This window comes from Corythoichthys intestinalis, chromosome 15, assembly GCF_030265065.1.
Source record: "Corythoichthys intestinalis isolate RoL2023-P3 chromosome 15, ASM3026506v1, whole genome shotgun sequence".
Lineage (NCBI taxonomy): Eukaryota > Metazoa > Chordata > Actinopteri > Syngnathiformes > Syngnathidae > Corythoichthys > Corythoichthys intestinalis.
This window is the reverse complement of record NC_080409.1, coordinates 1,211,719-1,230,816: the sequence shown is the minus strand read 5'-3', so window position 1 is coordinate 1,230,816 and position 19,098 is coordinate 1,211,719.

Genomic DNA, 19,098 nt, shown 5'->3' with positions numbered 1-19,098 from the left:
ATTGTGATACAATACACTATTGGGTGAAGTTTGGTTGACTTCTGCGCAGCGGTTTGGGAGTTAACATCAAAATTACATTTCTCGGCCATATCGCATAGATCTCACTGTGAAAAGGCTTAAATGGCTTTTTTGACCTAAGTTTGAGGATTGCGCTGAAATCAAATGTCCTAGAACCAAATTTCCACATGTAATTACTAGATTGTGATACAATACACTAATGGGTGAAGTTTGGTTGACTTCTGCGCAGCGGTTTGGGAGTTAACATCAAAATTACATTTCTCGGCCATATCGCATAGATCTCACTGTGAAAAGCCTTAAATGACTTTTTTAATTAAGTTTAATGATTGCGCTCAAATCAAATGTCCTAGAACTAAATTTCCAAATGTAACTACTAGATTGTGATAAAATACACTATTGGGTGAAGTTTGGTTGACTTCTGCGCAGCGGTTTGGGAGTTAACATCAAAATTACATTTCTCGGCCATATCGCATAGATCTCACTGTGAAAAGGCTTAAATGACTTTTTTAATTAAGTTTGATGATTGCGTTCAAACAAAATGTCCTAGAACAAAATTTTCAAATGTAACTACTAGATTGTGATACAATACACTATTGGGTGAAGTTTGGTTGACTTCTGCGCAGCGGTTTGGGAGTTAACATCAAAATTACATTTCTCGGCCATATCGCATAGATCTCACTGTGAAAAGGCTTAAATGGCTTTTTTGACCTAAGTTTGAGGATTGCGCTCAAATCAAATGTCCAAGAACCAAATTTCCAAATGTAACTACTAGATTGTGATACAATACACTATTGGGTGAAGTTTGGTTGACTTCTGCGCAGCGGTTTGGGAGTTAACATCAAAATTACATTTCTCGGCCATATCGCATAGATCTCACTGTGAAAAGGCTTAAATGACTTTTTTAATTAAGTTTGATGATTGCGTTCAAACAAAATGTCCTAGAACAAAATTTTCAAATGTAACTACTAGATTGTGATACAATACACTATTGGGTGAAGTTTGGTTGACTTCTGCACAGCGGTGTGGGAGTTAACATCAAAATTACATTTCTCGGCCATATCGCATAGATCTCACTGTGAAAAGGCTTAAATGGCTTTTTTGACCTGTTTAATGATTGCGCTCAAACCAAATGTCCAATAACCAAATTTCCACATGTAACTACTAGATTGTGATACAATACACTAATGGGTGAAGTTTGGTTGACTTCTGCGCAGCGGTTTGGGAGTTAACATCAAAATTACATTTCTCGGCCATATCGCATAGATCTCACTGTGAAAAGGCTTAAATGGCTTTTTTGACCTAAGTTTGAGGATTGCGCTCAAATCAAATGTCCAAGAACCAAATTTCCAAATGTAACTAATAGATTGTGATACAATACACTATTGGGTGAAGTTTGGTTGACTTCTGCGCAGCGGTTTGGGAGTTAACATCAAAATTACATTTCTCGGCCATATCGCATAGATCTCACTGTGAAAAGGCTTAAATGGCTTTTTTGACCTAAGTTTGAGGATTGCGCTCAAATCAAATGTCCTAGAACCAAATTTCCACATGTAACTACTAGATTGTGATACAATACACTAATGGGTGAAGTTTGGTTGACTTCTGCGCAGAGGTTTGGGAGTTAACATCAAAATTACATTTCTCGGCCATATCGCATAGATCTCACTGTGAAAAGGCTTAAATGACTTTTTTAATTAAGTTTGATGATTTCGCTCAAACAAAATTTCCTAGAACAAAATTTTCAAATGTAACTACTAGATTGTGATACAATACACTATTGGGTGAAGTTTGGTTGACTTCTGCGCAGCGGTTTGGGAGTTAACATCAAAATTACATTTCTCGGCCATATCGCATAGATCTCACTGTGAAAAGCCTTAAATGACTTTTTTAATTAAGTTTAATGATTGCGCTCAAATCAAATGTCCTAGAACTAAATTTCCAAATGTAACTACTAGATTGTGATAAAATACACTATTGGGTGAAGTTTGGTTGACTTCTGCGCAGCGGTTTGGGAGTTAACATCAAAATTACATTTCTCGGCCATATCGCATAGATCTCACTGTGAAAAGGCTTAAATGACTTTTTTAATTAAGTTTGATGATTGCGTTCAAACAAAATGTCCTAGAACAAAATTTTCAAATGTAACTACTAGATTGTGATACAATACACTATTGGGTGAAGTTTGGTTGACTTCTGCGCAGCGGTTTGGGAGTTAACATCAAAATTACATTTCTCGGCCATATCGCATAGATCTCACTGTGAAAAGGCTTAAATGGCTTTTTTGACCTAAGTTTGAGGATTGCGCTCAAATCAAATGTCCAAGAACCAAATTTCCAAATGTAACTACTAGATTGTGATACAATACACTATTGGGTGAAGTTTGGTTGACTTCTGCGCAGCGGTTTGGGAGTTAACATCAAAATTACATTTCTCGGCCATATCGCATAGATCTCACTGTGAAAAGGCTTAAATGACTTTTTTAATTAAGTTTGATGATTGCGTTCAAACAAAATGTCCTAGAACAAAATTTTCAAATGTAACTACTAGATTGTGATACAATACACTATTGGGTGAAGTTTGGTTGACTTCTGCACAGCGGTGTGGGAGTTAACATCAAAATTACATTTCTCGGCCATATCGCATAGATCTCACTGTGAAAAGGCTTAAATGGCTTTTTTGACCTGTTTAATGATTGCGCTCAAACCAAATGTCCAATAACCAAATTTCCACATGTAACTACTAGATTGTGATACAATACACTAATGGGTGAAGTTTGGTTGACTTCTGCGCAGCGGTTTGGGAGTTAACATCAAAATTACATTTCTCGGCCATATCGCATAGATCTCACTGTGAAAAGGCTTAAATGGCTTTTTTGACCTAAGTTTGAGGATTGCGCTCAAATCAAATGTCCAAGAACCAAATTTCCAAATGTAACTAATAGATTGTGATACAATACACTATTGGGTGAAGTTTGGTTGACTTCTGCGCAGCGGTTTGGGAGTTAACATCAAAATTACATTTCTCGGCCATATCGCATAGATCTCACTGTGAAAAGGCTTAAATGGCTTTTTTGACCTAAGTTTAAAGATTGCGCTCAAACCAAATGTCCTAGAACGAAATTTTCAAATGTAACTACTAGAATGTGATACAATACACTATTGGGTGAAGTTTGGTTGACTTCTGCGCAGCGGTTTGGGAGTTAACATCAAAATTACATTTCTCGGCCATATCGCATAGATCTCACTGTGAAAAGGCTTAAATGGCTTTTTTGACCTAAGTTTGAGGATTGCGCTCAAATCAAATGTCCTAGAACCAAATTTCCACATGTAACTACTAGATTGTGATACAATACACTAATGGGTGAAGTTTGGTTGACTTCTGCGCAGAGGTTTGGGAGTTAACATCAAAATTACATTTCTCGGCCATATCGCATAGATCTCACTGTGAAAAGGCTTAAATGACTTTTTTAATTAAGTTTGATGATTGCGCTCAAACAAAATTTCCTAGAACAAAATTTTCAAATGTAACTACTAGATTGTGATACAATACACTATTGGGTGAAGTTTGGTTGACTTCTGCGCAGCGGTTTGGGAGTTAACATCAAAATTACATTTCTCGGCCATATCGCATAGATCTCACTGTGAAAAGGCTTAAATGGCTTTTTTGACCTAAGTTTAATGATTGCGCTCAAACCAAATTTCCAATAACCAAATTTCCACATATAACTACTAGATTGTGATACAATACACTAATGGGTGAAGTTTGGTTGACTTCTGCGCAGCGGTTTGGGAGTTAACATCAAAATTACATTTCTCGGCCATATCGCATAGATCTCACTGTGAAAAGGCTTAAATGACTTTTTTAATTAAGTTTGATGATTGCGTTCAAACAAAATGTCATAGAACAAAATTTTCAAATGTAACTACTAGATTGTGATACAATACACTATTGGGTGAAGTTTGGTTGACTTCTGCGCAGCGGTTTGGGAGTTAACATCAAAATTACATTTGTCGGCCATATCGCATAGATCTCACTGTGAAAAGGCTTAAATGGCTTTTTTGACCTAAGTTTGAGGATTGCGCTCAAATCATATGTCCTAGAACCAAATTTCCACATGTAATTACTAGATTGTGATACAATACACTAATGGGTGAAGTTTGGTTGACTTCTGCGCAGCGGTTTGGGAGTTAACATCAAAATTACATTTCTCGGCCATATCGCATAGATCTCACTGTGAAAAGGCTTAAATGACTTTTTTAATTAAGTTTAATGATTGCGCTCAAATCAAATGTCCAAGAACTAAATTTCCAAATTTAACTACTAGATTGTGATAAAATACACTATTGGGTGAAGTTTGGTTGACTTCTGCGCAGCGGTTTGGGAGTTAACATCAAAATTACATTTCTCGGCCATATCGCATAGATCTCACTGTGAAAAGGCTTAAATGACTTTTTTAATTAAGTTTGATGATTGCGTTCAAACAAAATGTCCTAGAACAAAATTTTCAAATGTAACTACTAGATTGTGATACAATACACTATTGGGTGAAGTTTGGTTGACTTCTGCGCAGCGGTTTGGGAGTTAACATCAAAATTACATTTCTCGGCCATATCGCATAGATCTCACTGTGAAAAGGCTTAAATGGCTTTTTTGACCTAAGTTTGAGGATTGCGCTCAAATCAAATGTCCAAGAACCAAATTTCCAAATGTAACTACTAGATTGTGATACAATACACTATTGGGTGAAGTTTGGTTGACTTCTGCGCAGCGGTTTGGGAGTTAACATCAAAATTACATTTCTCGGCCATATCGCATAGATCTCACTGTGAAAAGGCTTAAATGACTTTTTTAATTAAGTTTGATGATTGCGTTCAAACAAAATGTCCTAGAACAAAATTTTCAAATGTAACTACTAGATTGTGATACAATACACTATTGGGTGAAGTTTGGTTGACTTCTGCGCAGCGGTTTGGGAGTTAACATCAAAATTACATTTCTCGGCCATATCGCATAGATCTCACTGTGAAAAGGCTTAAATGGCTTTTTTGACCTAAGTTTAAAGATTGCGCTCAAACCAAATGTCCTAGAACGAAATTTTCAAATGTAACTACTAGAATGTGATACAATACACTATTGGGTGAAGTTTGGTTGACTTCTGCGCAGCGGTTTGGGAGTTAACATCAAAATTACATTTCTCGGCCATATCGCATAGATCTCACTGTGAAAAGGCTTAAATGGCTTTTTTGACCTAAGTTTGAGGATTGCGCTCAAATCAAATGTCCTAGAACCAAATTTCCACATGTAACTACTAGATTGTGATACAATACACTATTGGGTGAAGTTTGGTTGACTTCTGCGCAGCGGTTTGGGAGTTAACATCAAAATTACATTTCTCGGCCATATCGCATAGATCTCACTGTGAAAAGGCTTAAATGGCTTTTTTGACCTAAGTTTAAAGATTGCGCTCAAACCAAATGTCCTAGAACGAAATTTTCAAATGTAACTACTAGAATGTGATACAATACACTATTGGGTGAAGTTTGGTTGACTTCTGCGCAGCGGTTTGGGAGTTAACATCAAAATTACATTTCTCGGCCATATCGCATAGATCTCACTGTGAAAAGGCTTAAATGGCTTTTTTGACCTAAGTTTGAGGATTGCGCTCAAATCAAATGTCCTAGAACCAAATTTCCACATGTAACTACTAGATTGTGATACAATACACTAATGGGTGAAGTTTGGTTGACTTCTGCGCAGAGGTTTGGGAGTTAACATCAAAATTACATTTCTCGGCCATATCGCATAGATCTCACTGTGAAAAGGCTTAAATGACTTTTTTAATTAAGTTTGAGGATTGCGCTCAAATCATATGTCCTAGAACCAAATTTCCACATGTAATTACTAGATTGTGATACAATACACTAATGGGTGAAGTTTGGTTGACTTCTGCGCAGCGGTTTGGGAGTTAACATCAAAATTACATTTCTCGGCCATATCGCATAGATCTCACTGTGAAAAGGCTTAAATGACTTTTTTAATTAAGTTTAATGATTGCGCTCAAATCAAATGTCCAAGAACTAAATTTCCAAATTTAACTACTAGATTGTGATAAAATACACTATTGGGTGAAGTTTGGTTGACTTCTGCGCAGCGGTTTGGGAGTTAACATCAAAATTACATTTCTCGGCCATATCGCATAGATCTCACTGTGAAAAGGCTTAAATGACTTTTTTAATTAAGTTTGATGATTGCGTTCAAACAAAATGTCCTAGAACAAAATTTTCAAATGTAACTACTAGATTGTGATACAATACACTATTGGGTGAAGTTTGGTTGACTTCTGCGCAGCGGTTTGGGAGTTAACATCAAAATTACATTTCTCGGCCATATCGCATAGATCTCACTGTGAAAAGGCTTAAATGGCTTTTTTGACCTAAGTTTGAGGATTGCGCTCAAATCAAATGTCCAAGAACCAAATTTCCAAATGTAACTACTAGATTGTGATACAATACACTATTGGGTGAAGTTTGGTTGACTTCTGCGCAGCGGTTTGGGAGTTAACATCAAAATTACATTTCTCGGCCATATCGCATAGATCTCACTGTGAAAAGGCTTAAATGACTTTTTTAATTAAGTTTGATGATTGCGTTCAAACAAAATGTCCTAGAACAAAATTTTCAAATGTAACTACTAGATTGTGATACAATACACTATTGGGTGAAGTTTGGTTGACTTCTGCGCAGCGGTTTGGGAGTTAACATCAAAATTACATTTCTCGGCCATATCGCATAGATCTCACTGTGAAAAGGCTTAAATGGCTTTTTTGACCTAAGTTTAAAGATTGCGCTCAAACCAAATGTCCTAGAACGAAATTTTCAAATGTAACTACTAGAATGTGATACAATACACTATTGGGTGAAGTTTGGTTGACTTCTGCGCAGCGGTTTGGGAGTTAACATCAAAATTACATTTCTCGGCCATATCGCATAGATCTCACTGTGAAAAGGCTTAAATGGCTTTTTTGACCTAAGTTTGAGGATTGCGCTCAAATCAAATGTCCTAGAACCAAATTTCCACATGTAACTACTAGATTGTGATACAATACACTAATGGGTGAAGTTTGGTTGACTTCTGCGCAGAGGTTTGGGAGTTAACATCAAAATTACATTTCTCGGCCATATCGCATAGATCTCACTGTGAAAAGGCTTAAATGACTTTTTTAATTAAGTTTGATGATTTCGCTCAAACAAAATTTCCTAGAACAAAATTTTCAAATGTAACTACTAGATTGTGATACAATACACTATTGGGTGAAGTTTGGTTGACTTCTGCGCAGCGGTTTGGGAGTTAACATCAAAATTACATTTCTCGGCCATATCGCATAGATCTCACTATGAAAAGCCTTAAATGACTTTTTTAATTAAGTTTAATGATTGCGCTCAAATCAAATGTCCTAGAACTAAATTTCCAAATGTAACTACTAGATTGTGATAAAATACACTATTGGGTGAAGTTTGGTTGACTTCTGCGCAGCGGTTTGGGAGTTAACATCAAAATTACATTTCTCGGCCATATCGCATAGATCTCACTGTGAAAAGGCTTAAATGACTTTTTTAATTAAGTTTGATGATTGCGTTCAAACAAAATGTCCTAGAACAAAATTTTCAAATGTAACTACTAGATTGTGATACAATACACTATTGGGTGAAGTTTGGTTGACTTCTGCGCAGCGGTTTGGGAGTTAACATCAAAATTACATTTCTCGGCCATATCGCATAGATCTCACTGTGAAAAGGCTTAAATGGCTTTTTTGACCTAAGTTTGAGGATTGCGCTCAAATCAAATGTCCAAGAACCAAATTTCCAAATGTAACTACTAGATTGTGATACAATACACTATTGGGTGAAGTTTGGTTGACTTCTGCGCAGCGGTTTGGGAGTTAACATCAAAATTACATTTCTCGGCCATATCGCATAGATCTCACTGTGAAAAGGCTTAAATGACTTTTTTAATTAAGTTTGATGATTGCGTTCAAACAAAATGTCCTAGAACAAAATTTTCAAATGTAACTACTAGATTGTGATACAATACACTATTGGGTGAAGTTTGGTTGACTTCTGCACAGCGGTGTGGGAGTTAACATCAAAATTACATTTCTCGGCCATATCGCATAGATCTCACTGTGAAAAGGCTTAAATGGCTTTTTTGACCTGTTTAATGATTGCGCTCAAACCAAATGTCCAATAACCAAATTTCCACATGTAACTACTAGATTGTGATACAATACACTAATGGGTGAAGTTTGGTTGACTTCTGCGCAGCGGTTTGGGAGTTAACATCAAAATTACATTTCTCGGCCATATCGCATAGATCTCACTGTGAAAAGGCTTAAATGGCTTTTTTGACCTAAGTTTGAGGATTGCGCTCAAATCAAATGTCCAAGAACCAAATTTCCAAATGTAACTAATAGATTGTGATACAATACACTATTGGGTGAAGTTTGGTTGACTTCTGCGCAGCGGTTTGGGAGTTAACATCAAAATTACATTTCTCGGCCATATCGCATAGATCTCACTGTGAAAAGGCTTAAATGACTTTTTTAATTAAGTTTGATGATTGCGTTCAAACAAAATGTCCTAGAACAAAATTTTCAAATGTAACTACTAGATTGTGATACAATACACTATTGGGTGAAGTTTGGTTGACTTCTGCGCAGCGGTTTGGGAGTTAACATCAAAATTACATTCCTCGGCCATATCGCATAGATCTCACTGTGAAAAGGCTTAAATGGCTTTTTTGACCTAAGTTTAAAGATTGCGCTCAAACCAAATGTCCTAGAACGAAATTTTCAAATGTAACTACTAGAATGTGATACAATACACTATTGGGTGAAGTTTGGTTGACTTCTGCGCAGCGGTTTGGGAGTTAACATCAAAATTACATTTCTCGGCCATATCGCATAGATCTCACTGTGAAAAGGCTTAAATGGCTTTTTTGACCTAAGTTTGAGGATTGCGCTCAAATCAAATGTCCTAGAACCAAATTTCCACATGTAACTACTAGATTGTGATACAATACACTAATGGGTGAAGTTTGGTTGACTTCTGCGCAGAGGTTTGGGAGTTAACATCAAAATTACATTTCTCGGCCATATCGCATAGATCTCACTGTGAAAAGGCTTAAATGACTTTTTTAATTAAGTTTGATGATTGCGCTCAAACAAAATTTCTTAGAACAAAATTTTCAAATGTAACTACTAGATTGTGATACAATATACTATTGGGTGAAGTTTGGTTGACTTCTGCGCAGCGGTTTGGGAGTTAACATCAAAATTACATTTCTCGGCCATATCGCATAGATCTCACTGTGAAAAGGCTTAAATGGCTTTTTTGACCTAAGTTTAATGATTGCGCTCAAACCAAATTTCCAATAACCAAATTTCCACATATAACTACTAGATTGTGATACAATACACTAATGGGTGAAGTTTGGTTGACTTCTGCGCAGCGGTTTGGGAGTTAACATCAAAATTACATTTCTCGGCCATATCGCATAGATCTCACTGTGAAAAGGCTTAAATGACTTTTTTAATTAAGTTTGATGATTGCGTTCAAACAAAATGTCATAGAACAAAATTTTCAAATGTAACTACTAGATTGTGATACAATACACTATTGGGTGAAGTTTGGTTGACTTCTGCGCAGCGGTTTGGGAGTTAACATCAAAATTACATTTCTCGGCCATATCGCATAGATCTCACTGTGAAAAGGCTTAAATGGCTTTTTTGACCTAAGTTTGAGGATTGCGCTCAAATCATATGTCCTAGAACCAAATTTCCACATGTAATTACTAGATTGTGATACAATACACTAATGGGTGAAGTTTGGTTGACTTCTGCGCAGCGGTTTGGGAGTTAACATCAAAATTACATTTCTCGGCCATATCGCATAGATCTCACTGTGAAAAGGCTTAAATGACTTTTTTAATTAAGTTTAATGATTGCGCTCAAATCAAATGTCCAAGAACTAAATTTCCAAATGTAACTACTAGATTGTGATAAAATACACTATTGGGTGAAGTTTGGTTGACTTCTGCGCAGCGGTTTGGGAGTTAACATCAAAATTACATTTCTCGGCCATATCGCATAGATCTCACTGTGAAAAGGCTTAAATGACTTTTTTAATTAAGTTTGATGATTGCGTTCAAACAAAATGTCCTAGAACAAAATTTTCAAATGTAACTACTAGATTGTGATACAATACACTATTGGGTGAAGTTTGGTTGACTTCTGCGCAGCGGTTTGGGAGTTAACATCAAAATTACATTTCTCGGCCATATCGCATAGATCTCACTGTGAAAAGGCTTAAATGGCTTTTTTGACCTAAGTTTGAGGATTGCGCTCAAATCAAATGTCCAAGAACCAAATTTCCAAATGTAACTACTAGATTGTGATACAATACACTATTGGGTGAAGTTTGGTTGACTTCTGCGCAGCGGTTTGGGAGTTAACATCAAAATTACATTTCTCGGCCATATCGCATAGATCTCACTGTGAAAAGGCTTAAATGACTTTTTTAATTAAGTTTGATGATTGCGTTCAAACAAAATGTCCTAGAACAAAATTTTCAAATGTAACTACTAGATTGTGATACAATACACTATTGGGTGAAGTTTGGTTGACTTCTGCGCAGCGGTTTGGGAGTTAACATCAAAATTACATTTCTCGGCCATATCGCATAGATCTCACTGTGAAAAGGCTTAAATGGCTTTTTTGACCTAAGTTTAAAGATTGCGCTCAAACCAAATGTCCTAGAACGAAATTTTCAAATGTAACTACTAGAATGTGATACAATACACTATTGGGTGAAGTTTGGTTGACTTCTGCGCAGCGGTTTGGGAGTTAACATCAAAATTACATTTCTCGGCCATATCGCATAGATCTCACTGTGAAAAGGCTTAAATGGCTTTTTTGACCTAAGTTTAATTATTGCGCTCAAACCAAATGTCCAATAACCAAATTTCCACATGTAACTACTAGATTGTGATACAACACACTAATGGGTGAAGTTTGGTTGACTTCTGCGAGGCGGTTTGGGAGTTAACATCAAAATTACATTTCTCGGCCATATCGCATAGATCTCACTGTGAAAAGGCTTAAATTACTTTTTTGACCTAAGTTTAATGATTGCGCTCAAACCAAATTTCCAATAACCAAATTTCCACATATAACTACTAGATTGTGATACAATACACTAATGGGTGAAGTTTGGTTGACTTCTGCGCAGCGGTTTGGGAGTTAACATCAAAATTACATTTCTCGGCCATATCGCATAGATCTCACTGTGAAAAGGCTTAAATGACTTTTTTAATTAAGTTTGATGATTGCGTTCAAACAAAATGTCATAGAACAAAATTTTCAAATGTAACTACTAGATTGTGATACAATACACTATTGGGTGAAGTTTGGTTGACTTCTGCGCAGCGGTTTGGGAGTTAACATCAAAATTACATTTCTCGGCCATATCGCATAGATCTCACTGTGAAAAGGCTTAAATGGCTTTTTTGACCTAAGTTTGAGGATTGCGCTCAAATCATATGTCCTAGAACCAAATTTCCACATGTAATTACTAGATTGTGATACAATACACTAATGGGTGAAGTTTGGTTGACTTCTGCGCAGCGGTTTGGGAGTTAACATCAAAATTACATTTCTCGGCCATATCGCATAGATCTCACTGTGAAAAGGCTTAAATGACTTTTTTAATTAAGTTTAATGATTGCGCTCAAATCAAATGTCCAAGAACTAAATTTCCAAATGTAACTACTAGATTGTGATAAAATACACTATTGGGTGAAGTTTGGTTGACTTCTGCGCAGCGGTTTGGGAGTTAACATCAAAATTACATTTCTCGGCCATATCGCATAGATCTCACTGTGAAAAGGCTTAAATGACTTTTTTAATTAAGTTTGATGATTGCGTTCAAACAAAATGTCCTAGAACAAAATTTTCAAATGTAACTACTAGATTGTGATACAATACACTATTGGGTGAAGTTTGGTTGACTTCTGCGCAGCGGTTTGGGAGTTAACATCAAAATTACATTTCTCGGCCATATCGCATAGATCTCACTGTGAAAAGGCTTAAATGGCTTTTTTGACCTAAGTTTGAGGATTGCGCTCAAATCAAATGTCCAAGAACCAAATTTCCAAATGTAACTACTAGATTGTGATACAATACACTATTGGGTGAAGTTTGGTTGACTTCTGCGCAGCGGTTTGGGAGTTAACATCAAAATTACATTTCTCGGCCATATCGCATAGATCTCACTGTGAAAAGGCTTAAATGACTTTTTTAATTAAGTTTGATGATTGCGTTCAAACAAAATGTCCTAGAACAAAATTTTCAAATGTAACTACTAGATTGTGATACAATACACTATTGGGTGAAGTTTGGTTGACTTCTGCGCAGCGGTTTGGGAGTTAACATCAAAATTACATTTCTCGGCCATATCGCATAGATCTCACTGTGAAAAGGCTTAAATGGCTTTTTTGACCTAAGTTTAAAGATTGCGCTCAAACCAAATGTCCTAGAACGAAATTTTCAAATGTAACTACTAGAATGTGATACAATACACTATTGGGTGAAGTTTGGTTGACTTCTGCGCAGCGGTTTGGGAGTTAACATCAAAATTACATTTCTCGGCCATATCGCATAGATCTCACTGTGAAAAGGCTTAAATGGCTTTTTTGACCTAAGTTTAATGATTGCGCTCAAACCAAATGTCCAATAACCAAATTTCCACATGTAACTACTAGATTGTGATACAACACACTAATGGGTGAAGTTTGGTTGACTTCTGCGAGGCGGTTTGGGAGTTAACATCAAAATTACATTTCTCGGCCATATCGCATAGATCTCACTGTGAAAAGGCTTAAATTACTTTTTTAATTAAGTTTGATGATTGCGTTCAAACAAAATGTCATAGAACAAAATTTTCAAATGTAACTACTAGATTGTGATACAATACACTATTGGGTGAAGTTTGGTTGACTTCTGCGCAGCGGTTTGGGAGTTAACATCAAAATTACATTTCTCGGCCATATCGCATAGATCTCACTGTGAAAAGGCTTAAATGGCTTTTTTGACCTAAGTTTGAGGATTGCGCTCAAATCAAATGTCCTAGAACCAAATTTCCACATGTAACTACTAGATTGTGATACAATACACTATTGGGTGAAGTTTGGTTGACTTCTGCGCAGCGGTTTGGGAGTTAACATCAAAATTACATTTCTCGGCCATATCGCATAGATCTCACTGTGAAAAGGCTTAAATGACTTTTTTAATTAAGTTTAATGATTGCGCTCAAACCAAATGTCCTAGAACGAAATTTTCAAATGTAACTACTAGAATGTGATACAATACACTATTGGGTGAAGTTTAGTTGACTTCTGCGCAGCGGTTTGGGAGTTAACATCAAAATTACATTTCTCGGCCATATCGCATAGATCTCACTGTGAAAAGGCTTAAATGGCTTTTTTGACCTAAGTTTAATGATTGCGCTCAAACCAAATGTCCTAGAACGAAATTTTCAAATGTAACTACTAGAATGTGATACAATACACTATTGGGTGAAGTTTGGTTGACTTCTGCGCAGCGGTTTGGGAGTTAACATCAAAATTACATTTCTCGGCCATATCGCATAGATCTCACTGTGAAAAGGCTTAAATGATTTTTTTAATTAAGTTTGAGGATTGCGTTCAAACAAAATGTCCTAGAACAAAATTTTCAAATGTAACTACTAGATTGTGATACAATACACTATTGGGTGAAGTTTGGTTGACTTCTGCGCAGCGGTTTGGGAGTTAACATCAAAATTACATTTCTCGGCCATATCGCATAGATCTCACTGTGAAAAGGCTTAAATGACTTTTTTAATTAAGTTTGATGATTGCGTTCAAACAAAATGTCCTAGAACAAAATTTTCAAATGTAACTACTAGATTGTGATACAATACACTATTGGGTGAAGTTTGGTTGACTTCTGCGCAGCGGTTTGGGAGTTAACATCAAAATTACATTCCTCGGCCATATCGCATAGATCTCACTGTGAAAAGGCTTAAATGGCTTTTTTGACCTAAGTTTAAAGATTGCGCTCAAACCAAATGTCCTAGAACGAAATTTTCAAATGTAACTACTAGAATGTGATACAATACACTATTGGGTGAAGTTTGGTTGACTTCTGCGCAGCGGTTTGGGAGTTAACATCAAAATTACATTTCTCGGCCATATCGCATAGATCTCACTGTGAAAAGGCTTAAATGGCTTTTTTGACCTAAGTTTGAGGATTGCGCTCAAATCAAATGTCCTAGAACCAAATTTCCACATGTAACTACTAGATTGTGATACAATACACTAATGGGTGAAGTTTGGTTGACTTCTGCGCAGAGGTTTGGGAGTTAACATCAAAATTACATTTCTCGGCCATATCGCATAGATCTCACTGTGAAAAGGCTTAAATGACTTTTTTAATTAAGTTTGATGATTGCGCTCAAACAAAATTTCCTAGAACAAAATTTTCAAATGTAACTACTAGATTGTGATACAATACACTATTGGGTGAAGTTTGGTTGACTTCTGCGCAGCGGTTTGGGAGTTAACATCAAAATTACATTTCTCGGCCATATCGCATAGATCTCACTGTGAAAAGGCTTAAATGGCTTTTTTGACCTAAGTTTAATGATTGCGCTCAAACCAAATTTCCAATAACCAAATTTCCACATATAACTACTAGATTGTGATACAATACACTAATGGGTGAAGTTTGGTTGACTTCTGCGCAGCGGTTTGGGAGTTAACATCAAAATTACATTTCTCGGCCATATCGCATAGATCTCACTGTGAAAAGGCTTAAATGACTTTTTTAATTAAGTTTGATGATTGCGTTCAAACAAAATGTCATAGAACAAAATTTTCAAATGTAACTACTAGATTGTGATACAATACACTATTGGGTGAAGTTTGGTTGACTTCTGCGCAGCGGTTTGGGAGTTAACATCAAAATTACATTTGTCGGCCATATCGCATAGATCTCACTGTGAAAAGGCTTAAATGGCTTTTTTGACCTAAGTTTGAGGATTGCGCTCAAATCATATGTCCTAGAACCAAATTTCCACATGTAATTACTAGATTGTGATACAATACACTAATGGGTGAAGTTTGGTTGACTTCTGCGCAGCGGTTTGGGAGTTAACATCAAAATTACATTTCTCGGCCATATCGCATAGATCTCACTGTGAAAAGGCTTAAATGACTTTTTTAATTAAGTTTAATGATTGCGCTCAAATCAAATGTCCAAGAACTAAATTTCCAAATTTAACTACTAGATTGTGATAAAATACACTATTGGGTGAAGTTTGGTTGACTTCTGCGCAGCGGTTTGGGAGTTAACATCAAAATTACATTTCTCGGCCATATCGCATAGATCTCACTGTGAAAAGGCTTAAATGACTTTTTTAATTAAGTTTGATGATTGCGTTCAAACAAAATGTCCTAGAACAAAATTTTCAAATGTAACTACTAGATTGTGATACAATACACTATTGGGTGAAGTTTGGTTGACTTCTGCGCAGCGGTTTGGGAGTTAACATCAAAATTACATTTCTCGGCCATATCGCATAGATCTCACTGTGAAAAGGCTTAAATGGCTTTTTTGACCTAAGTTTGAGGATTGCGCTCAAATCAAATGTCCAAGAACCAAATTTCCAAATGTAACTACTAGATTGTGATACAATACACTATTGGGTGAAGTTTGGTTGACTTCTGCGCAGCGGTTTGGGAGTTAACATCAAAATTACATTTCTCGGCCATATCGCATAGATCTCACTGTGAAAAGGCTTAAATGACTTTTTTAATTAAGTTTGATGATTGCGTTCAAACAAAATGTCCTAGAACAAAATTTTCAAATGTAACTACTAGATTGTGATACAATACACTATTGGGTGAAGTTTGGTTGACTTCTGCGCAGCGGTTTGGGAGTTAACATCAAAATTACATTTCTCGGCCATATCGCATAGATCTCACTGTGAAAAGGCTTAAATGGCTTTTTTGACCTAAGTTTGAGGATTGCGCTCAAATCAAATGTCCTAGAACCAAATTTCCACATGTAACTACTAGATTGTGATACAATACACTAATGGGTGAAGTTTGGTTGACTTCTGCGCAGCGGTTTGGGAGTTAACATCAAAATTACATTTCTCGGCCATATCGCATAGATCTCACTGTGAAAAGGCTTAAATGGCTTTTTTGACCTAAGTTTGAGGATTGCGCTCAAATCAAATGTCCTAGAACCAAATTTCCACATGTAACTACTAGATTGTGATACAATACACTAATGGGTGAAGTTTGGTTGACTTCTGCGCAGAGGTTTGGGAGTTAACATCAAAATTACATTTCTCGGCCATATCGCATAGATCTCACTGTGAAAAGGCTTAAATGACTTTTTTAATTAAGTTTGATGATTGCGCTCAAACAAAATTTCCTAGAACAAAATTTTCAAATGTAACTACTAGATTGTGATACAATACACTATTGGGTGAAGTTTGGTTGACTTCTGCGCAGCGGTTTGGGAGTTAACATCAAAATTACATTTCTCGGCCATATCGCATAGATCTCACTGTGAAAAGGCTTAAATGGCTTTTTTGACCTAAGTTTAATGATTGCGCTCAAACCAAATTTCCAATAACCAAATTTCCACATATAACTACTAGATTGTGATACAATACACTAATGGGTGAAGTTTGGTTGACTTCTGCGCAGCGGTTTGGGAGTTAACATCAAAATTACATTTCTCGGCCATATCGCATAGATCTCACTGTGAAAAGGCTTAAATGACTTTTTTAATTAAGTTTGATGATTGCGTTCAAACAAAATGTCATAGAACAAAATTTTCAAATGTAACTACTAGATTGTGATACAATACACTATTGGGTGAAGTTTGGTTGACTTCTGCGCAGCGGTTTGGGAGTTAACATCAAAATTACATTTCTCGGCCATATCGCATAGATCTCACTGTGAAAAGGCTTAAATGGCTTTTTTGACCTAAGTTTGAGGATTGCGCTCAAATCATATGTCCTAGAACCAAATTTCCACATGTAATTACTAGATTGTGATACAATACACTAATGGGTGAAGTTTGGTTGACTTCTGCGCAGCGGTTTGGGAGTTAACATCAAAATTACATTTCTCGGCCATATCGCATAGATCTCACTGTGAAAAGGCTTAAATGACTTTTTTAATTAAGTTTAATGATTGCGCTCAAATCAAATGTCCAAGAACTAAATTTCCAAATGTAACTACTAGATTGTGATAAAATACACTATTGGGTGAAGTTTGGTTGACTTCTGCGCAGCGGTTTGGGAGTTAACATCAAAATTACATTTCTCGGCCATATCGCATAGATCTCACTGTGAAAAGGCTTAAATGACTTTTTTAATTAAGTTTGATGATTGCGTTCAAACAAAATGTCCTAGAACAAAATTTTCAAATGCAACTACTAGATTGTGATACAATACACTATTGGGTGAAGTTTGGTTGACTTCTGCGCAGCGGTTTGGGAGTTAACATCAAAATTACATTTCTCGGCCATATCGCATAGATCTCACTGTGAAAAGGCTTAAATGGCTTTTTTGACCTAAGTTTGAGGATTGCGCTCAAATCAAATGTCCAAGAACCAAATTTCCAAATGTAACTACTAGATTGTGATACAATACACTATTGGGTGAAGTTTGGTTGACTTCTGCGCAGCGGTTTGGGAGTTAACATCAAAATTACATTTCTCGGCCATATCGCATAGATCTCACTGTGAAAAGGCTTAAATGACTTTTTTAATTAAGTTTGATGATTGCGTTCAAACAAAATGTCCTAGAACAAAATTTTCAAATGTAACTACTAGATTGTGATACAATACACTATTGGGTGAAGTTTGGTTGACTTCTGCGCAGCGGTTTGGGAGTTAACATCAAAATTACATTTCTCGGCCATATCGCATAGATCTCACTGTGAAAAGGCTTAAATGGCTTTTTTGACCTAAGTTTAAAGATTGCGCTCAAACCAAATGTCCTAGAACGAAATTTTCAAATGTAACTACTAGAATGTGATACAATACACTATTGGGTGAAGTTTGGTTGACTTCTGCGCAGCGGTTTGGGAGTTAACATCAAAATTACATTTCTCGGCCATATCGCATAGATCTCACTGTGAAAAGGCTTAAATGGCTTTTTTGACCTAAGTTTGAGGATTGCGCTCAAATCAAATGTCCTAGAACCAAATTTCCACATGTAACTACTAGATTGTGATACAATACACTAATGGGTGAAGTTTGGTTGACTTCTGCGCAGAGGTTTGGGAGTTAACATCAAAATTACATTTCTCGGCCATATCGCATAGATCTCACTGTGAAAAGGCTTAAATGACTTTTTTAATTAAGTTTGATGATTGCGCTCAAACAAAATTTCCTAGAACAAAATTTTCAAATGTAACTACTAGATTGTGATACAATACACTATTGGGTGAAGTTTGGTTGACTTCTGCGCAGCGGTTTGGGAGTTAACATCAAAATTACATTTCTCGGCCATATCGCATAGATCTCACTGTGAAAAGGCTTAAATGGCTTTTTTGACCTAAGTTTGAGGATTGCGCTCAAATCAAATGTCCAAGAACCAAATTTCCAAATGTAACTACTAGATTGTGATACAATACACTATTGGGTGAAGTTTGGTTGACTTCTGCGCAGCGGTTTGGGAGTTAACATCAAAATTACATTTCTCGGCCATATCGCATAGATCTCACTGTGAAAAGGCTTAAATGACTTTTTTAATTAAGTTTGATGATTGCGTTCAAACAAAATGTCCTAGAACAAAATTTTCAAATGTAACTACTAGATTGTGATACAATACACTATTGGGTGAAGTTTGGTTGACTTCTGCGCAGCGGTTTGGGAGTTAACATCAAAATTACATTCCTCGGCCATATCGCATAGATCTCACTGTGAAAAGGCTTAAATGGCTTTTTTGACCTAAGTTT